Below are 23180 nucleotides of genomic sequence, written 5' to 3'. Positions count from 1 at the left end.
GAGACTTTGACTTTCCCTTCACCTTGCCTCCCTTTCCACGACCCGACATGATGCTACTCCTACTTGCAGCTGTTTAACTACAAGAACGACGCCTCGCCCACGGTAACCTTCACTTTTACGCCAACGTCAATAATCGACAGCGGACCAATCGTAAAGTCACAAACGTTTGCGCTGTTTCACTATTTCTTTACTCACTACTGACACAAACCCTACGAAACGACACACGACACTTGCCACAGCCAACCAGGCAGCCAGACGGCTTCTACGGAAACGAGTAGCCCACCACTTTGTTGGTAACAGGTTACGAGTTTCCCTAGCGCCACTACAAAAACATGACTAGGACAGAACTGACCAGAGCACTGGACTCTCCACCTCTCATTAACATCTGCGAGGCATGGTGCTCACTTCACTTCATTCATTTCATTCACAACTCAACTGATAACGTGTACATGTTCATAAAATCATTCACAGGGGAAATACACTACTGTTAGATGAGAGGGCAAACGGCTTATAGCTGGGTACCTCGATCTAAAGTTAGCGAATTGCTTGTCGAGGAACCAATGGAGGCATGGGATGCTTACCCTGCCTGCCATTTTAAACATCATTCATTCTTTCTTCGTCCCCATTCATTCGTTCGTTCGCGGCTCATCATCAGACGAGCACCATGCCCCCCAAAGCTTCCGGAAAGGCTGCCAAGAAGGCCGGCAAGGCCCAGAAGAATATTTCGAAGGGCGATAAGAAGAAGAAGCGCAAGAGGAAGGAGAGCTACGCCATTTACATCTACAAGGTTCTGAAACAAGTTCACCCAGACACGGGAATCAGTTCAAAGGCTATGAGCATCATGAACAGCTTCGTTAACGACATCTTCGAGCGCATCGCCGCGGAAGCTTCGCGGCTCGCGCATTACAACAAGCGGTCGACCATCACCAGTCGGGAGATCCAGACAGCCGTCCGTCTCCTGCTACCCGGTGAGCTGGCCAAGCACGCCGTCAGTGAAGGGACCAAGGCCGTCACAAAATACACTAGTTCCAAGTAAGCGGGAGTGCTTGCTAGGGAATCAGCAACCGGCCCTTTTAAGGGCCACAAGTTATTCATAACAGAGTAGATGAATGAAGAACAACAGCGGTTCCCACCGAGTGAAAATTTAAATAATCACCCCGATAACACTTCTAGGATAGATAATACATTATAGGCAGTCCATGGGAGACTTGGATCCACGAGGCAAATTCGTTTCCTTAATAGTTTCGTACGACTTATATGAGAGCGCGGTGTCATTCCTACTCACTTGGCAGCATTAATTGTTGAGGGAAAACAACTTAGAAGGTAACTTGTCGACCGCGGGCATAATCCTTCCGCAGGCCACTACTGAGAATCTGTGGACATACGGGTAATCTATCTTTATTGAAACTCGGGTTCATAACATACGACTGATACTTTATATATCTGTCACGTAATCCATCAAGAGACAAATGTCCCCCCCCCCCTAGTCAGTAGCGAGCTTCAGTCCATTCGTAGTAGCCGCCGGTGCAAGAAGTGAATTGAAGTTTGTGTGAAGTTCCGTAGTATGGCATGAAAATGATGTCGAAAATCCGACTACAGTTCCACAACCATGTGGTTGAAAGGAGGCTCCGCTGTTGAACAACAATCCACCTGTGGCTTAACTTAGAATGCCGACTAGCTGTTTTATTAATCCCGTGTCAATCCAGCAGTGTGTGACGTTGAAACGTAACCAAACTGCCGTTGATAGATAGATTTATCATCTATCCCAATGACATCCAACGAGCTTGGTAATTTAGGTACAGAGTCTAAGCAGGCAGTTTACGTGTGTGTGTGAGCGAGTGCAGGTTTTATCGAGTGCACCCCAATCCCATCGTCCTCAAGTGCCTACAGATTACGCAGTTTCATCGGCAACGGCCATACCATGTTGAAAATACCGGTTCTCGTCCGATCACCGAAGTCAAGCAACATTGGGCGTGGTCAGTACTTGGATGGGTGACCGCTTGGGAACACCACGTGCCGTTGGCGATTTTTTTTTTTACGTCACTATTTCCAGCGTGTTCTAATAAGACTTATGGGATATTATGTTCCCTTCCCTATTCCAGCTATAGCTTGGATGATGACGCCGCTGCATAATTGTAGAGTAATTGATAATTCTTAAGTACTTGCAGCTCCGTATTGAAACTTATGACTGGTAGCATATTCATATGAGACGGTTCACTTCTCTGCGTTTTCTCGAAGAAGGGAATATGTATTCAGGGGATTGTGAACGTACCTCGCGCTCTCCCTAGAAGTTAGAGACATTTTAGGTAAAGAATGTAATATACTGTACATATATGGCTAATTAAAATCCCATTAGTTACTACATTTCAGTGGGTAGTACAAATTCCATAATGAAAATATCTCTGTCCTAGTAGTTGTATCCTTTAAAGAAGCTCGTTGTTTTCCCATGATGAAGGGCAGAACTTGGTCGGTAGAAATTTAAACAGACTGCATTATCAGACCAGGCGTTATTTCAATATCAGCGTTTAGTTTAGGAAATATAGCAATAGCGGAGTTGGGAGAAGTAGTTATAGCATGTACAGTAAGTATAAACAGTTCGCTGTACTGTACAGTGAATATAAATATTTGAATGTACGATGGCAAAACATCAGACATACAGTACGTAGCTCACATATCTTAAAAAATAAATAAATAAAAATAAAGAAGACATTCTGAGGAGTGAGTGGAAAGTGCATATTATAATGAATATTTTTAACTCTCAGTTGACATTGAGAGAGAAAGCCATGCATCGGGGAACCGGTGACTGTTTTTGCGTTACCTTCTGCTATTGGCGTTGTTGGTTAGTAACGAATGAAAGAGGTAGGACGCGGAATCAAATGTCAAAAAACGATAGGGAAATAATAGTAACTGGTTGTATTTCGATCGAGCTCGGCGTGCTGATTCACCAGTGGGGTGTTTCACAAAGTTTACAATCTTTGGAAATTGTGAACTCTGTTTGTAAACTTCTGTTTCACAATCTTTGTTTGTAAAGGTGGACTGTACAAAGGAAATCAAATCTTTACGAATGAAATTTTGCGCTCTTTACAAGTGATATGTTTGTTTCACAACGAAGGAGTAATTTTACAAACGTGTAAACTAAACTTTACTAGTGAAGTTAGCACATTTTCTACAGTAGCCCTGTTGAAATAGCTTCTAATTGTGAATGAAAAAAATAAACACATATGTATAAAATCAATTTTATAGTAACAGGGTACCATTAAGAATTACACTGAAGCAGTTGTGATGTTATTGAGTAGTTCTAGCGACTCAGACGAAGATTTTGCATTTAGGCCTAACGTAGAATTTTCCGGCCACGTTCGTATCATTGTACGAATATTAATGAAAGGTTTCGAATGAATCCCGCGCTATACTTCAGAATACCGCGTTAGTTCTTATATACGAGGAACGTATTTAATAAATACTCGCACTTAAAGAAGAAAAACTTTGCACCGAAAACCAATCACTTAATAATGCAATGTCGGCATTACTTACGCAGTATTCTGAAGTCGTTCCGAATCCCATTTCGCTGTAATCTCTCCTACAAGATATGGGACATCACATGCAACATCTGAAAGGGAAAAGTGGTGCCCTAACCACAAAGCGAGAACTGCATTGGTTGCATAGTAGCTCTCAGTTCCCTGCGTTAGCAGATAAGAACGGAATTTATAAGATTACAGTGTGCAAAAGTTCACACATGGTAGTTGATGTTGTTACAAGATTGAAAAAACTCGAGGCGGGTTATTGATCACCGAATGTGCTTACTCGGGCAAAGGATTTTTATGCTCCTCCTGCTGGGTTCCCTAATGTTGGCGAGGTTATGGATGAAACAATAAAATATACTGATGGACCAGCAGAGAGCGAAGTTGATTTTAATGGATGGACATGTTAGCTGCTCTATCAACTGCATATAACTACGTGGGTCAAATCCATTATTTATCAATTATTTGAATGAATTTCGCGCTAACTTTCGTCAGTTAAGTCGTAGGCTAATTAATGCATTGGTATGCTCGACCAATTGCATGCCGCGAAACTCCGTTGTCGCCGATGTAGCAAAATCTAAATAAAATATATATAAAAAAATATAAACATGTCCATCGATAGTTCTAAAATTACAGCTACTTTACCTCTGATCCTTAGTGATTTTTGTAAACTGTCGTTGGCGATTTTGTTCAACCAATTATGCGTATTTGTAAGTTTGTTTCGCCGATTTTGTAAAGTTCGTTAAAACATACAAGTGAATAAGATTGCATTGTGAAACACAGTTAACAAGCATATGTAATATTTCCGTTGTTAATTGTATATTGTTAATTTGTAATTTGTTAGCGTTGTGAAACATGCCCCCATTTACCTTTAGAGGTAATATCTACATTAATATTTAGTTAAAATTTAAAGAAATTTTAAACGAATGGAAGCTGCATTTTAATTCACCCCAAATTACTATGTTCCCTTTCAGATTATCAGCTGTTGTTGTTGTTGTCGTTGTTGTATTGTAAGTTCTCACTTATTGTTAGCTAGCCGTACCCGTTCGCTCCGCTCCACCTGTTAGAAATAAATATAAAGTAATTACATAATTAAAATAGGACGACTGATCCATGGAACAACTTTTACAACAGCGCAAGATAATCTGCTTCGCATATTACCCAATTTTTTTTTAGCACTGCATTTATTGCATATATATTTTATGTATTTTAACACGATTCAATTGAGCATAGTTAAAATATGAATTATTAAAATAATGGATTGCCAAGCTAAAGTACTATTACTGCATACTAAATCAATACACTCTCGTTGTTCGTTAATTCTCTGAGATTAAAATGCGTGTACATAAATATTATTTTAAGAAATACAGAAAACGAATGTACAAAATAGCCTATCAAATTTTCTGTGCATAAGAAGCTATTTTAATCTTACCTGTCCTCGATTTACTCAGACGTTACTGTAATAACATTATAGCATTATGTCCATCTAGAGAAACTACAGTTTCCAATGGTGAAATAATAACTAATTATACAAATCAGTTAATTTACGAGCTTGTGATATTACTTCATACAAACACAGAAACATTCCCTGTAGGCTATGTTTAATAGCTTTCGATTGTTTGTTGATGTCCAAGGCCCCTGTTTCGATTGTTGTTGTCCAAGGCCCCTTATAGACGAAGTCATTTGTTCTTAATTCATTGCACCGTCTTAGATAGCGTTATTTTAATTTTAAAACTCATTTATCTCATTAAATATCAGTCCTATCAAAATGTTGTAAAAAAATAAAACTTAACGGAAATCATTTTTAAAGGAACATCTGTTATGTAACATTTTTTCTCAAATATCAATAATAAGCGAGATATTTCGATTTATTTAATTAAGGCCCCCTTATAACCCCCCTTTTAAATAAAGTATTTCGAATGCCATATAGCCTAAAATCTAAGTTACAACAAACTTAATTTATATTCCAGTTTTCATATAAATCGGTTCAGCCATTATCGCGTGAAAAGGTAACAAACATACAGACAGACATACAAACAAAATTTTCAAAAATGCGATTTTCGGTTTCAGGGTGGTTAATTATATATGTTAGGACCAATTACTTTTGGAAAATCGAAACTTACCAGAAAAATTTCGGCTACAGATTTATTATTAGTATAGATAGTACGAGATACGACCGCAATTTTGTACGACTAGTGTAATGAAGGAATGCAAAAAATTATTTTGGAACTTTGCAATGTTAGTCTATCATTAAAATAAAATTAAATCTTAATTCGTCCCTTTTGCAGGAGTCTTCTTCATCCAGTATGTTGTTGGCTGATATGGAGGAGGAGGGGGGGGGGGACATGCTCTAAAGGGATAAAATTTGCTTAGCAAATCGATATGGTGACTAACGCTTGCAATGCGTCATAGCTATAATTGTACTGCGCGGTAATTTCAGAGTAATAAGAGTTCAGTTCAGGGATCTGCTAATTTCTTCATATTGTGTTCGGCAATGGAATAGTACCGCAGTAGCATTAAGAGGTTTTTATAATTTGAACTGATATGTGCAGGTATATTGACCCCCCCCCTCCCACCGCTGGCCGACGCGGACTGCAATGACAACAGTAAGCCACACGTCATACGTAAGCCTTTCTTCTTCTTCTTCTTCTTTGCTCGCCTGGCAAATACAGTCTTGGATTTCACATATTCAATTTTTCACAGTCCCAACTCCCTTGCATGGACGTGTTTTCACGTACCTTTAAAGTTTCTCCTCTCATTCATTCAGTCTATTCGCAAGCCTGAGGGTTTTCCGTGGTTTTCCCTAAGGAGCTAAGACAAATGTAGGGATGAGCCCAGAAAGAAAAGGGCATTCACTTCCTTAGACCCTGGTAACTGCTCTTTCTAGAGGAAGGAGGAGGAGAAAGAAACCCCCCCACCCCCACCGACGTGGACTGCAATGACAACAGTAAGCAACACGTTATATGTAAAGCCTTTATTATTATTATTATTATTATTATTATTATTATTATTATTATTATTATTATTATTATTATTATTATTATTATTTACAATGGGACTAAAGGTGGTGTAGATACACTATGTCAAATGTGCCACAATCTTTCCTGCAATAGAAAGACGAGGCGCTGGCCACTAGCAATATTTTACAACATGCTAAATATTGCAAGTATAAATTCATGGATAATTTATAGTTAGAAGAACTCAGAAAACAATATCAAGAAAACAATTCATTTTCCAATTGTGTGAAGAGCTGACAAAACCGTGGATGCAGCACCGCTTTGCACGTCCTACTTTACACCGATCTCTGCGGGCAACAATTGAAGAACATCTGAACATTGCTGTGCAACAACAATGCCAGGTAATGCAGCCAGATGGTGAACGTACTGTTTGCTATAAATGTCCTGCAAAGAAGAGGAGAATGATGACAACATTTTGTGGACTTTGCAAAAAGGGGTTCTGCAGAGAACATCGCGCTGTTGTTTGCACTAATTGTAAATAGGACAATAACATGAACGTAAAGACTTTATGACAAACTTAAAATTAAATGAACACTAATGGCTACGAAATGTGTAAAAGTTGTTAAATGTGTGATATTGAGTTGATTTCAGTTAATTAAAATGTGAGTAGTAAAAATTACGAATGCTTACCTTTAACATGAGTACAGTGATGATTACCTGTCTAGGGTTAAGTAGTCGCGTGGTGAGTTTAGGAATTCCCAGACCACCTCTAAGATTGTTTAAAATAAAGGTATTGTAATCGTACGTTTCTGTCTTTTGTCAATAGTAACGTTGACCTTTCTTTTTCGAGAAAACAAAATCTGTTGTACAGTTAAAGGTACTGAAATAGTAAGAAATTTTCTGAAATCCCCACGCGTTTGCAAGTGTAAGTCTCTGTTGTAACCTGTTGATTTACGAGAGACTGTGTGTGCTTTCGTACAGTGTTTCTAAAATGTGCAGTAACGAGTCAGAAATCATTGGAATGTAGTGTAGGTGTGTTTGTTATAACCGGGAATCAATCCGCAGTACTTGACCAATCAACTACGGGAAATATCAGAAAAATTGGCAGGAGTTAGCAAGAAAAACAAAGGTAAAATATCACGTGAACGAGCACCGATACCGAGCACTATGTACAATATACCCTAGAGAAAAAGACAAGAAAACAAAAGTCAACCGCTGCAAGTGTTACGAAGTGGTGTGTGAAACATATAATGAAGAATGTCTGCGGGAAGCGCATCTAGTGAGATAAAGGGTGAAATGGAGGATTCTGCTAAAAATAAAGAAAGGAAGAAAAATGTTTACAGTTAATACAAGTATTGTTTTCTCTTGTGGGTTTATGTTTAGTATAATAGATGTGTGTGTGTGTGTGTGTGTGTGTGTGTGTGTGTGTGAAAAAAGTGAAAAAAATAACAGGTCTGTAATAATAATAGTTAATAATTCTGTAGTTCACTGCAAAAACTGTATAGCCATAAAAGGACAGATGATAATAACGTTGTTATCTTATTCTTGCTGCTGTGTAAGCCTAAGTTTCCACGTGAGGGATAGAAGAGACATGACAACATATAGCATTACAATTTGTTTAATGTGTATAAATTTCTTTAATACTGATTTTTCTCAGAACAAGCTGTGTGAGGGTTAAAGAGTTCTTGCACTGAAGCTCAGAATTATTTATTATTATTATTATTATTATTATTATTATTATTATTATTATTATTATTATTATTATTGTGTGAAGAGTTGTATCGGAAGTGCTTTATAGACTAAATTAATAATTTCTATCTTAACTGAAATATTTACATTATATTTCACACAGTATAGTTACAGGTAGCATAAATTCAGATAATGGTTTTTATATGGGAATCTACTTCTTGTGTTTAGAGGCTACATTTATACAGAGTTAATAATTTCTCCCCTATGTAACATATTTCCATGAAATTTTATACGCATCTATGCAAAAACGAATTATGCTCGTGTAATTAGGGAATTAGGGAAAAATTAGTTTTTCTGATAATTTTTAATGTTTTAATAGAAATTATGCTCCTAAAAGATGACTAGCCTGCCATATTTTTCGCAGTTGGTAACAAAATGCTAGATTCATGGATATACTCCATAATTTAGTTGTTCATTATATGTTCAAGAAGTGTTGAATTTTTCTTGGAGAAATTAAGCTCCTTCATCCAGACTCTGAAAAGTGGCTGCTGTCGAATTCGTAAAGCGCCACCAAGAGATGAATATAACATCTAAGTTTGCAGGATGTAGCAGCTAAATTTTAAGCCGTATAGAGTTTAATATTTGATTAATGTGTGGGTAGAAGAATTGAAAGTTAACTCAGGTTTACTTGTAATGCACAGCCTGTTAAATATGTCGTAAAAAAAAAAAAAAAAAAAAAAAACTAGTTGCACAAATCTCAGTAAACGTGCCAATTAAATGAATGCTAACGTATTATAGATTGCTTTTCGCGTATTAAATGAAAGTACACATCTTGTCCTATGACCTCCATAAGGGAAGGTTTAACAGTATAAAACAGCCACTGACCCCACGAACAAAAATCAACTGAAGAGCGTGACTTTAAAAAAAAAACTCATGTTTTGTCCCACCTCTTACTGATATTGATGTTTTGTATGCTGTTGTGCACAATGCCTAGCTTTTGTTTAAGCCTAGATATTACTTAAACTTCGGTTATGATGAAGTTGATTTTCTTACATAGTTTTGCGTTCTGGACAACTGTGCGCCGGCATCTCTCGGAACATCCGAGATCAGGTCCCTATCCCCTCCACCGCAAAGTCAAATAGCGTCTGTCACTTGATTTTGAATATTAAACAAACATACCATCACGGCATTTCCGTTATGGCATCTGGTGTCATCAATAAGCTACAAATAAAGGAAAGAAAGAAAGAAAGAAAGAAAGAAAGAAAGAAAGAAAGAAAGAAAGTAGCACAGTCACTGTCCTGAACAAGGTACGCAAGTATTATTTTAATTAATGCGTATCGCCTACCAGCCGCCGAAACTATTCGACAGGAGAGTGAATATCCTACACGGTCCTGTAAAAATGTTCTGAATACACTAAATGACGTGTAATTTTTTTTCTATTATTAGGACAATTGAACGTGTCATTGCTCCTGCGGGTTGCTTTGTTTCACACCACAGAGAATTCAGGTTCTCAACCCCCCGGGATTCTAGAGATAAGAGAGCGATGAGGTTAAAGGAGTAGGCGTTTGTTCGTGTTTTTGTTTTTACTTTAGAAAAATTGCGAAACGTGACGCAATAGCGATAAGTTTTATGAACAAGTTTGCTGAATCGACCAATTGAAGGTAATTTATATTTTGCTAAAGAAGAGAGGAGATTAATGAAATCAGTTATTGTAATAATCGTAGTAGATTGAAGGAATTGTTTGTATTCAAACTCCTTTTTGAAATAAGCTGCTCGGATGCTTATCAGGGTGACGGTTATAAATGTTATCGTAATACCCACCCGAGGTCACAAAGGTCACAGTCTTCCGCTTGTCCTTTCCTAAGCAGACCACGTCTGTACTATCGAAAATAATGAGTCACAGTTATAGTTTCGTGAAAGTAAAAAATGTTAGATAGGAGACAAGTAGCTACTCTTATACAATCATAATCACATTTTGTATCCAATATAGTATAAACGAGCTACATGTAAGTACTGTGTAAAGTTTCATTAAAACAATATATTATATATGAGACAAGTCACTAATTTTTGTCAAAACGCATCGTCTATAAAGGGGTAGTTTCTCCTCTTATACAGTAGTGACTATAGTGCGAAGTTTCATGGAAATATGTCACATTTTTAGTCCAGCTAGATTTGCTTTCTGGACCACTTTGAGCCTTGGCGCTTGTGATCGGTCGGACGGAGGATCACTCGTCCCGGCGGCGTTAACCCTTAATTTGGTAAATATATATAATGTGCAATATTATAGAACTGTGAAATTTTTTTTTAATTTTCCTAAGAAACTTTGTTATCCATCGTTCTATTAAAAAATTGTTTATTAACCTATAGGATACATTGCGATATTTGTCAAACAGGCTGTGGGAAAATGCTGATACGGTGAGGAATGGAAAGGGAGAAACCATTTATATTATTGAGGTGACCTTGAACTGAGGGTAGTAGGAACGAGACCTGGAGTACGGTACAACCGGCTCTTCCGAGAAATAACTAGTGGCCCTGAAAAGGGCCTTTTTGCGGGCAGGAGTACCTTTGTTAATTCAAGCCCTCTCGCCGCGGATGCGCCTAGCCAGCTGAATATCCTTGGGCATAATGGTCACGCGCTTGGCGTGGATGGCGCAAAGGTTGGTATCCTCGAAGAGACCGACGAGGTATGCCTCGCTTGCCTCCTGCAAGGCCATTACGGCTGAGCTCTGGAAACGGAGGTCGGTTTTGAAATCCTGAGCGATTTCACGCACCAAGCGCTGGAAAGGCAGCTTGCGGATGAGGAGCTCGGTGCTCTTCTGGTAACGACGGATCTCGCGAAGAGCAACTGTACCAGGGCGGTATCGATGGGGTTTCTTCACGCCTCCAGTAGCCGGTGCGCTCTTCCTAGCGGCCTTCGTTGCCAGCTGCTTTCGTGGAGCCTTGCCTCCCGTGGACTTACGCGCAGTTTGCTTCGTACGTGCCATCGCTTACTCCTTAGTCCTCGCAACCCAAGTTGACGCAATACAGTCGCCCCCGCTGCCCCCAAGAGGGGTATTTATGTCTTCGCCCGTTGAGAAGCCACGCCCCTTCCGTAATGTGATTGGTCCGCGGGGTTTTAGTATATAAACCAAAAAATGACCCGCCGTCGAGATCATCGCAGCATATCATTCATTTCTGCCGACGGACGAGGTACAGAGACGTACAACAGAGGCTCCACTGCATCTCCGAGAACTTCGCGTCACAGCATCGCAGTTTGGCCTTGAGATGAGCACCAGCAGCGGCGGGCGCGGACCGCCGCGACAACCACCTGACGCAGCAGTCGTCACGGACGATCACGGCGGGCAACTTTTCATCGTTCCGACAACTACGAAGAAGGGAAAGAAGAAAAAGAAGACTCACACTACCACGACTGGGACTACACTCGACCAACCTACAACTGACTCCCATGAGACCACTACGCTACAGACTAAATTGACAACACTAGACCCGTGGACCGAACTAAAAAACTGGCCGTCTGAAAGAGCGAACCGATCAGTAATGGTCGAAGACGCTGACCCAGACTTACTAGCGACGCTCCAACCTCCTCATCGAGCCGACACATTGACACTTGGACCAAGAACGAGAGTGTTCACATTCTCGACACGACTCAAACTACAGAAAGCTACGAGACCCGACCCAAAGCAATTCGGGAAGAAAGCCCGCTACATTGCGCCACCGACCGCAACTCTACAAGGACCTTGGACGCTACCGACTGATCCTCCTGCACCATCCCGATCCGTGAAACCCGACCGGCCCTCAGAAGGTCCTTCCTCTGAACCCACCAGACCCGAAACCCCTCCACTGCAACACATTCAGGACTCGTACTTTTACACCACGAGTGAATCTGCCTCTTCTGAAGGTTCAAATGAATCCGAAGGAGAGGTAGACCAAGACTGGCAGAACGCCAAGTCACGGCGCAAGAAGAAGACTCGACCAACCGCGAGCGCCGTTTCGACCACGGCAGCCGAGAAGGTCACGCCCAGTCCACAACCTGCTCCCCAGAATTCTCTTGCACCCACACCACCACCAGACCGAGACACCACAGCCGCAAGTGAACGACTCAAGAGCAGAACGACTGTGAAAATCACTAGACACACGACTGACAACAATAACCCACTGTTCATCCAGAAGCTTATAAGACAGAACAACTTAAACATGGAAACTCCGAGACAATACTGGGCCTACTCTACAGGAACGACGACACTTACCTTCCCGACGATTGACGAGGCGGAACGATTTGTTAAAGCCATACCGGCCAGAACTTTTGGACCGTCCGCACAACTTTTCATCGTCCATACACCATCTCACCAAGGACAAAGACTTCCACGAAACCGAGAGATCAGTGTCGTCATGAAGAATGTCGGCACCCAGATCCCGGAGGACGAATTGTTGCAGATTCTACGGGAAAAGTTCCCTGGAATCAAGCGCATCTCTAGAATAACCTCCGCCCAGACTAACCAGCCGACGCAGATGGTTCGACTTATAGTACAAGACGTGACCACAGCCGACCAACTTCTATGTGGAATCAACATAGCCGGACGTAATTACAAAGTCGAGCCAGCCCACGAGACAGTATTCCACAGACCGTGTCAGAACTGCGCCCAGTATGGACATGACAAAACCGACTGCCGAAACGACAAGACGTGTTTCACTTGCGGAAAAAATCCCGTCCACTGCAAACACCCACCAGACAACCAAGTCAAGTTCTGCGCCAGCTGCAAGAGCGATACCCACTATACGGGCCAAGCACGCTGTCCAAACTACCCCCGACATAACCCAACCCAACAAACTCCAACCCACATCCCGGTTCAAACACCCCAACAGATCCCTCCACCAATTCCTAAACCCTCACAATCCAGTCCAATCCAACTTCCCGAACCAAGACCTGGAATATCGTACGCCAGTGCGGTAAACCCGACAACGACCGACACGACAGAACCAACAACGGAACCGACACAGACTAACACCGAACAAATCGTAGCAGCAGCTCTAAATTCTGCAATGCAGAAAATAGAAAGCTACATCGACCAACAGATCAACAGACTGCGAGATGAAATTGTGATGTTCACAATTTCACTCCTCACGACAGACGCCCAACCCAAGACAAGACGAACGACTTTAGCAACAGCTAACCAGACAGCAAGACGGCTCTTACGCAGACAAGTTGCTCACCACTTTGTGGGTAACAAACTACAACTATCACTAGCACCACTGAAACGTGACACGACCAACCACAGACAAGCAACCAACAGCGGCCCTTCATAGGGCCGCGCGACAAAAGTAAACCACAACCAACACAGACAACAGCTTCATCCAGCCACATAAATCTGCAAGATAACAGCATCCAAGGCCTACGCAGCAGCCTGGTGTGAGCGGAGAAGACGCTGACCCGTAGAGAGTCCAACGAGCGAAGCCTAGCCGGGACCACGCCTCAACTGTCGCTACAGACAAAACATCGTAACCTGAAGAGGGCATATGTAAGACCCTAAAACAGGTTGCCCTTTGGGCAAACAACTTTGAGCTTTGAGCCGTCGAGATCACTTTTAACCTTCGTCACACGAGCAACATGACTGGACGCGGCAAGGGAGGCAAGGGTCTTGGCAAAGGTGGAGCGAAGCGCCACAGGAAGGTTCTCCGAGATAATATTCAGGGCATCACGAAGCCGGCCATTCGTCGTCTCGCCCGACGTGGAGGCGTAAAGCGTATCTCCGGCCTCATCTACGAGGAGACGAGAGGTGTTCTCAAGGTCTTTCTGGAGAACGTAATCCGTGACGCTGTAACATACACCGAGCACGCGAAGCGGAAGACAGTCACGGCCATGGACGTGGTATACGCCTTGAAGAGGCAGGGGAGGACTCTCTACGGGTTCGGCGGTTAGACTGCCTACACACGTCTGCTGCCGAATCCGTCGGCAAAACGGCCCTTTTCAGGGCCATAAAATCCGTCTAAAAAGGGCAGTAGTTGTCGAGATTAATTTAATTCACCTTTACTGTGTGACCACTAGCTCAACAGGCCAGTGCGGAAAACAGAACTTATTTCGTAGGGGCACTTCAGTATCAGCAAAAGACGTTGTAAGAAATGCCTCTCCGTTTTTCAAATGGGTCTGACCCCAACGCTTGGTATATCAAGTGGAAAGACCGGATTCCTCTGTGAAGCCTTGCTCCTCGGATTATGTTACCTGTTACTGTAAACTTCTGTAAGTCAATAATCACTGTCCGAAGAATTGGTGGGTAATATGACAACGCAGGTAGGCAATGCTCACCAGACCGTAACAAGGAACCGAGGGGATTGACACATACTGAACATCACATCACCACGTTTTTGCAATGCCAACTTTTAGGTCATAGGAATCCAGTGTGGTAAACACTGGGGAGAAGAGGTACACATCGCATGTCAGAACACAGGACTTCGTCCTGTCAGACAACTTCCACGTATAGCTTGCGTCATTTCGGTTCGAACGAAACGACAGAGAGAGGGGAAATTCGAACGCAAATTGTCAAAGCCTTCGATTCCTACGAGAAGGTCATGTCATCATCTCAGTATTGGGGTTCCTGCGCGTGCGGCCAATATGTGCACCAACAAACAAACGCATTAGGAACTCTATTATAACGCCGTAAGTTGTTCACCAGTTATCGATTTCTTATTCAAAATTAGTTTCATTCGTAGTATGTAGTAAAGTAAACTAGTATATTCAAACGTATATGTCTAAAACCACGATGGGCACCAAAGAAGGGGACTTGTGATTATTTTCACGATAATCTCCATTACTCTAATATGATAGAAATATATTACATAAATTTCGAAGCCAACTATGTACTTTGGCATCATCATCTAATTTAATTCGTATTGTGTTAAATTATATAATAATAATGAAACCTTTCTATATGCATCAGTATAATGTGTTATCACACAATAGCCTAGTAAATGTACAACGGTTTCAAGTACTTCAGTGCGAACCTGGGACAACGACATCGTTCAGAGCACAAAATTACAGAATGATGATATTAAATCAGCCCACCGGTATAGAGAGAGAGAGAAAGTTGACACGCGTAATGAAATTACATTACGAAGCCGTGAGAGAGGATTAACAATACTGGCTATTTCTGACTTTTGTGAGGTTAGTGGGGCCCTTAAAAGGGCCGTTTTACGGAGAAGGGGCTTAAGCCTTCTTCTCGGTTTTCTTCGGGAGGAGAACCGCCTGGATGTTGGGCAACACACCACCCTGGGCGATGGTGACGCCGGACAGGAGTTTGTTCAGCTCCTCGTCGTTGCGAATGGCGAGCTGTAAGTGACGAGGAATGATCCTAGTCTTCTTGTTGTCACGAGCTGCGTTGCCAGCCAACTCGAGAACTTCGGCCGCCAGGTACTCCATCACCGCGGCCAGGTAGACTGGCGCACCGGCACCAACTCGCTCTGCGTAATTGCCCTTACGCAAAAGACGGTGGATACGGCCTACCGGGAACTGCAACCCAGCACGGCTGGATCGAGACTTTGACTTTCCCTTCACCTTGCCTCCCTTTCCACGACCCGACATGATGCTACTCCTACTTGCAGCTGTTTAACTACAAGAACGACGCCTCGCCTGATGATGATGATTTGTGATGTCGACGGCTTGCCGTCGACGCCTGTATTAGGGACTTAACTGCCCTCTTCAGGCCGTGTGTTTGTGCTTTGGTGGTGGGTTCGGCGATCGTCGAATGGTGGGTGCTAGGAGTGCTCATGATATAGTTTGTGTTTTACGTGCGAAAAGAGGGGGGGCTGAGTTGGGAAGGATGGGTGTGCCTAATGTTTGTGGTGGAAATTCTTCTTGTTTTCTTCTAGGTTTTTTTTTTTTTTTTTTTTTTTTTTTTTCCTAGCCAGCGCTGCGACGGTGGGGTTTAGAGGTGTTGTTGTTGTAGGAAATTATTGAATGTTTCGAGGAGATGGTTGACGGTAAGGCTTGGATAAGGTGGGGGATTTTGGAAAAGTTCCTGGATGAATGGTCTGTCTATTGCGAGTGCTACATATTTAATGTTTTTTTGCCTAATATATTCTACTATTGGTTTGATTTTGGACAGAGCATAGACCGTGCGGCTGTTTGTGTTTCTGGGCAGGTGTAGTGCCCAGCGTATTAGTCTACGTTCTGTTGCTGCGAGGCCTTTCAGCTGTGTATCCGCTACCAACGAGAACAGTTGCGATGCATACAGAATAGCTGGTCTGATAATAGATGTATAAATGATTAAATTGGTCCGCGGGTTGGGGCTTGGTCTTTCTGGGGGATGGCCGGAAATGTTATACAGTAATTTGATTGCCAATGCTATTCTGTTTCGGACGTGGTAAATGTGGTGAGTTAATTTCATTCTATTGGTAATTTTGACGCCCAGGTATGTTAGATGCCGTTGGTAGGGGATGGGTGTATGATTAATGCGGATGGGATAGGTGTCTCTGATGATGGGGGAGGGGAAACGCTGTTTTTTAATTAGAATAACCTGTGTTTTATTCACATTAATTTGTAGACGCCATTTCTGCAGCCACTGGGTGAAAAGTTTTAGGTCTTTATTAATTCTGGTTGCTGCAAGCCGCAGGTTCTGTGCTGCTACTGTGTAAACAGTGTCGTCGGCAAACTGTCCTAGTCGAACGTTAGTCTGTCGTGGTGTCGGAATGTCAGCTACAAATAAATTGTATAAAAGGGGCGATAGCACAGTTCCCTGTGGAACACCTCTGTTGATGGTGAGGTGTTCCGATAGTTCATGGTTAATTTTTACTTGTGCTGTGCGGTTGGTTAGGAAGTCAGAAATCCATCGAATTATTTGTGGTGGTAGTCTCATGTCGGTCAGTTTGTAACGTAGTCCGTCATGCCAGACTGTGTCAAATGCTCGTTGTAGGTCTAAGGCCACTATGGCTGCTGTTTGTCCTTGTTCCCTAGCTAGTTCTATGGGGGTCAGTATTTTGAGTAGTTGGTCGACAATGTTAATGTGGGGTCTGAAACCTGCTTGTGTGTTGGGTATCAGTTCTGCGTCGTCTATGTGGAGTTGTAGTCGTCTGTTTAGTATTCGTTCGAGTAGTTTGCATATTGTGAGTGTGAGACTGATTGGTCTATAGTTGTTTACATTTGTAAGGTCTTTCCCTGGTTTAGGGAAAAGTAGTATGTGTGCGTGCTTCCATCTCGGGGGAAGAGCGCCCAGGCGGAAGCTGGCGGTGTAAAGTGTTGCAAGAAACTCCACGGCTTTGTTAGGGTAGTGTTTAAATAGTATATTTGGGATGTTGTCCGGGCCCGCTGCAGTGTTTCGTGTTCTGTAAATGGCAGCGGATACTTCATTTGTAGTGATGTCCGAGTTGAGTGGTGTGGGTGGATTATTGGTTATGTGGGGTTCTATTCTTGCCAGTGGTGTGTATAGTTGGGGGTTAGTTTGAATGTGGTTTGTGATTCGGGTATAGTTGTTTGCGTCGAAACTGGGTTCGTGTTGCGGTGTATGTATAGATTGCAGATGATTTTTGAAAATGTGTAGTTTGCTTGTAGTGTGTAAAATGTAATTGTTGTCTTGTTTAAGTGGATATGTGGGTGTTGTGTTGCCGCGTAGTTTCTTAACAAGTTGCCAAAATTTCCCGGGATTGTCTTTTTTATTTTGGTCCAGGTTCGACGCTAGTCTTTGTCGCTGTCTCGTTTCGAATCTGTTAATTGCGTCCCGTACTTCTTGTTGCAGTTGTCGGTAGAGGCGTCTGTTGTCTTCTGTCCGTATTCTCATATAGAGTCTATGAGCACGTCGCTTGGTTTTAATCAGTTTGACAATGTCTGTCGGTAGTTCACGTCTATGTCTGTTGGTTTTTGTTTTGTGTGGAATCGTTTTTAGTCGCGCTTCATTCGTTACATGCAGCAGCAGATTGTCGGCTTCGATGAGTGATTTTAGGTCGGTGATAGTTGGGGGAACGTCCGGTAATAGGTCTGTTAAAAGGGTTCTAAATTGTTCCCAGTCTGCTTTGTGGTACTTGAAGGTCGTTTTGGGAATGTTGGCCCGGGTAGGTATCCAATTGGGGGTGGCGATTTGGAGTCTTAGGCAGCAGTGGTCTGAGTTTAGTGGTTCAAGTACGTCCGTGTATATAACTTTGTTGCGTAGCGTGTGGGTTACTAGGATTTTGTCCGGTGAAGTGAGGTTCCGATGGTTAGGGTTATCCGGGAGTCGTGTGGGTCCGGTTGGTATTATACGGTAGGGTGAGTTTTGTAGAAATTGGTTTAACAGTATTCCGGTACGGTTGTTAATGTTGTCTCCAAAATTTGTGTGGTATGTATTTAGGTCACCGAGTATTAATGCTTTGTGGTAGGAGTTAAGGTAGGTGAAGAGGTCCAGTGGAAAATCGTGAGAGGGTGGGAGGTATATTGCAGTGATGAAAATAGGGAAGTTCCGGATATGTATTTTTATGGTAAGATGTTCAGAGTTGTTAAACTGGGGGGGATTTTTATGGAGGGAACAGGGGAGATCGTCTTTACACAGTATAGCGACACCACCGCCGCGTCGGTTTCTGTCCTTCCTGTATATTGTGTAACCGGGCATGGTGAACCTGTCTGATTTGTTGAGGTGAGTCTCGTTAAGGGTGAGTATGTCCGGGTTTATGTCATTACACAGTTGTGTAAGTTCAGCTCTGCTGCTGTAGAGGTGACGAATGTTACTATGTACTATGGTCAGGTCACGTCTGATGTCCAGTACTGTCATTCTGTTAACAGTCAATGTTAGTGATGGAGTTTGCCAGCGATGTCAGTTGTTCCTGCAGCGGCTGCAGCGAGATTTTAATTTGGTTATTGACAAAATGGTGGATCATACGTTTGTGGAAGACTCTACGGGCTGATTGGTTGGCAGTTTTGAGAGTTGTTTTTCTGAGAGTGGGTTTTGAGTTTGTGGTTAACATGGATACGGTGAATATTGCTAATTGCTCCTGGATTTCATTAAGCCGCTTCTCTATATAGTTTTCTGCGATCACAAGGGCTTCCGTGATATATTTTGCAATCTCAGATTTAGGAACGGTCTGGGTGCTAGAGGTTGTGTTATTATCTAGGTTGTCGTTTTGTGGTACTTCAGTCGTAGTGGTGCCTGCTTGGGAAATACCATTAGTTGCGGCTTTTGCGTAATTCATTGTAGTTGGGAGCGCAGGAAAAATTTCGGAAGGTTTCTTGATACTGGCTGGAGTCGGGAGAGGTTGTATTGGTATGTGTGTGGTGGGTTCGTTGGCAGCGTCAGATTTAGGGAACTGGGGACATCTAGCTTGGCCTGTATAGTGCGTGTTAGACATACAGGTGGCACAGAATTTAAGATTGTCTGTAGATTTATGAAGGCACAGTTGTGGGTTTTTACCACAGCTGAAGCACACTTTGTTTGCCGTGCAGTTCGTTGCGGTGTGGCCAAACTTGGCGCAATTTAGGCAGGGGCGGTGGAACGTGGTTTCCCGCGAGGGTTCCACCTGGTAGTTTCTCCCCATAATGTGTATTCCAGCTAGCAGTTGTTCTGCCGTTGCAGAGTCTTCCACAAAGATACGAATTAAGGGGGTTTCCTTATTGGTGGCTGCAGAAATAATGCGGTGCAGCCTCGTGACCTTGAGTTTCTGATGGTTAAATTCCTCAGCGAGGTCACTAATAGGTATTTCCAAGGCTACACCTTTCATCACCACACTTATTTCCTTGTTTCTCTGAGGTCGTGGTTTCGGGGTGTCTGGGGAAAAGATGGAGAGTTCTGCGTTGGGTCCGAATGCTGTGGTTGGTATTTTTTGTATGAATGACTCGGCTTCAAGTAGGCTTTGGAAATTAAGTGTGGTGGTGAGTGTGGTGGGTGCCCAGAAAATGCGAGGTACTTGTGTTGTGACTCCATATTGTCGCATTAATCTGTTAATGTAGAAAGGATTATTCCCATTTACACTGTGGTTTTTAATTTTGACAGCAATTTTGGTGACAGTGGCGTTTTGGGTTTCAGGGTGGTTAGGTTGTAGATTTGTGGTATCGGCTATTAATTTAGATCTCTTGGGTTTTGAGGGTACAGTTTGCCACTCTCCCTCTGATGTGCTATTGCGGATATTTTCGGTGGTTTGTGCAATGGTATGGGAAGTAGTATTTCTTTCGGGGAGGATGTTAGTGGTTGTAGGATGTTCCAATAGGTTCACTGAAGTTGTGGGATTGGTTACGGCAACCGACGTACCTGGGGTAGGGAGCCATGGTGGGTTTTTCGTTGCCTTTGGAAAGGGGCAGAATTTTGCTTTAGGGCCAAAATTGGTGGGAGTGTATTTGTCACAAAATTTTCGCAACTGTTCTCTCGATACGAAGGTAAATGCTCTGTCTGTGGGACCGAATCTAAGAATGGTGAAAGACAGATCTTCATCCAGGGAGAAGGCTGTCAATGATTTTGGGAGTGCGTTTCGTATTAGAACAGATCGGTTGGATTCTTGTACGGACCAGGAGTTTAGAATTTCAAGGGGAAGGTTGTCTGTGGAGTAGGTTTGCAGCGCTGGCTTACCATCATGTTGTGGATCCTTGCTGTTATCCTTGGAACTGTTCTCTGGGATGCTGTTGTTGTCGGTTGTTTTCTTGGACGAGTTTCTTGATGATCTGGCTGGTTTCCTTTTAAAGGGGAAATCGTTGAGGGTGATATGCTTGGGATGGAGGAAGATTGTTGATTGGTTATCTGGTATGGCCGGTTGGGTTGATGTACTTGGTTTTACTGTGTTGGTGGTGGGTTTGCTAAGAATAGAGGTCTTCATGATGGGGGAATTGGATGGATCTTCGGGATATGGTGTTTCGCACTTAGCACATTCTTCCATGATTATTCATCGGTAGGATGAGCACAGTACACTAGCACCACACTAGAGATGTTAACACTTGAGGAGTTCACTCACGGCAATAGCACAAAACACACAGCCTAGCAGGTTAAGTCACTTGAGTACGGCTTCTCTCGCACAATTAATCACTGATCAGTGACCACACTGTAGAGGTTTCTCCGTAACTACATCATACAGAAAAGTACACACACACGAACACTGAATAGAATTACCCACTGTTACGGTTTCTCACTCGAGACAAAACACGCAACTACAAGGTTTCTCTCTAGAGTATACAAATACGCCTCAGGCGTGTTCTCGTACGGTCCGCACCCCGGTATTATAAGCAAAATGGTGGCCTTCACTTTTCGCCTTAGGGGTGTTCCCGTACGGTCCGCACCCGATGCACAGTACGATGCGGAGCGCGACCACTTGCGATGCAACTCTGACGAACGCTGGACGCCTCGCCCACGGTAACCTTCACTTTTACGCCAACGTCAATAATCGACAGCGGACCAATCGTAAAGTCACAAACGTTTGCGCTGTTTCTATTGGCTCGCACTGGGAAGGCAGTACGGCATTGTCCCTGCGACTTAAATATTTTTCTCCCTCCGGGCTCATCATCAGACGAGCACCATGCCCCCCAAAGCTTCCGGAAAGGCTGCCAAGAAGGCCGGCAAGGCCCAGAAGAATATTTCGAAGGGCGATAAGAAGAAGAAGCGCAAGAGGAAGGAGAGCTACGCCATTTACATCTACAAGGTTCTGAAACAAGTTCACCCAGACACGGGAATCAGTTCAAAGGCTATGAGCATCATGAACAGCTTCGTTAACGACATCTTCGAGCGCATCGCCGCGGAAGCTTCGCGGCTCGCGCATTACAACAAGCGGTCGACCATCACCAGTCGGGAGATCCAGACAGCCGTCCGTCTCCTGCTACCCGGTGAGCTGGCCAAGCACGCCGTCAGTGAAGGGACCAAGGCCGTCACAAAATACACTAGTTCCAAGTAAGCGGGAGTGCTTGCTAGGGAATCAGCAACCGGCCCTTTTAAGGGCCACAAGTTATTCATAACAGAGTAGATGAATGAAGAACAACAGCGGTTCCCACCGAGTGAAAATTTAAATAATCACCCCGATAACACTTCTAGGATAGATAATACATTATAGGCAGTCCATGGGAGACTTGGATCCACGAGGCAAATTCGTTTCCTTAATAGTTTCGTACGACTTATATGAGAGCGCGGTGTCATTCCTACTCACTTGGCAGCATTAATTGTTGAGGGAAAACAACTTAGAAGGTAACTTGTCGACCGCGGGCATAATCCTTCCGCAGGCCACTACTGAGAATCTGTGGACATACGGGTAATCTATCTTTATTGAAACTCGGGTTCATAACATACGACTGATACTTTATATATCTGTCACGTAATCCATCAAGAGACAAATGTCCCCCCCCCCCTAGTCAGTAGCGAGCTTCAGTCCATTCGTAGTAGCCGCCGGTGCAAGAAGTGAATTGAAGTTTGTGTGAAGTTCCGTAGTATGGCATGAAAATGATGTCGAAAATCCGACTACAGTTCCACAACCATGTGGTTGAAAGGAGGCTCCGCTGTTGAACAACAATCCACCTGTGGCTTAACTTAGAATGCCGACTAGCTGTTTTATTAATCCCGTGTCAATCCAGCAGTGTGTGACGTTGAAACGTAACCAAACTGCCGTTGATAGATAGATTTATCATCTATCCCAATGACATCCAACGAGCTTGGTAATTTAGGTACAGAGTCTAAGCAGGCAGTTTACGTGTGTGTGTGAGCGAGTGCAGGTTTTATCGAGTGCACCCCAATCCCATCGTCCTCAAGTGCCTACAGATTACGCAGTTTCATCGGCAACGGCCATACCATGTTGAAAATACCGGTTCTCGTCCGATCACCGAAGTCAAGCAACATTGGGCGTGGTCAGTACTTGGATGGGTGACCGCTTGGGAACACCACGTGCCGTTGGCGATTTTTTTTTTTACGTCACTATTTCCAGCGTGTTCTAATAAGACTTATGGGATATTATGTTCCCTTCCCTATTCCAGCTATAGCTTGGATGATGACGCCGCTGCATAATTGTAGAGTAATTGATAATTCTTAAGTACTTGCAGCTCCGTATTGAAACTTATGACTGGTAGCATATTCATATGAGACGGTTCACTTCTCTGCGTTTT

At 43.1% G+C, this 23180-nt stretch overlaps 2 non-coding genes across 2 annotated transcripts; both read left to right on the top strand.

The window, feature by feature from the left end:
- Positions 1 to 1906: 1906 nt before the first annotated feature.
- On the top strand, positions 1907 to 2025 carry LOC138693887 (5S ribosomal RNA). Its single transcript, XR_011330572.1, has one exon. It is a non-coding gene; the product is annotated as a 5S ribosomal RNA (ribosomal RNA).
- Positions 2026 to 22855: 20830 nt separating this feature from the next.
- Positions 22856 to 22974, top strand: LOC138693886 (5S ribosomal RNA). The gene has a single exon (XR_011330571.1). It is a non-coding gene; the product is annotated as a 5S ribosomal RNA (ribosomal RNA).
- The last annotated feature ends 206 nt before the right edge of the window (positions 22975 to 23180 follow it).

Source organism: Periplaneta americana, unplaced genomic scaffold (assembly GCF_040183065.1).
Source record: "Periplaneta americana isolate PAMFEO1 unplaced genomic scaffold, P.americana_PAMFEO1_priV1 scaffold_24, whole genome shotgun sequence".
NCBI lineage: Eukaryota > Metazoa > Arthropoda > Insecta > Blattodea > Blattidae > Periplaneta > Periplaneta americana.
The sequence above is the reverse complement of the archived record's forward strand: the minus strand, read 5'-3'. Positions and strand labels throughout refer to the sequence as shown.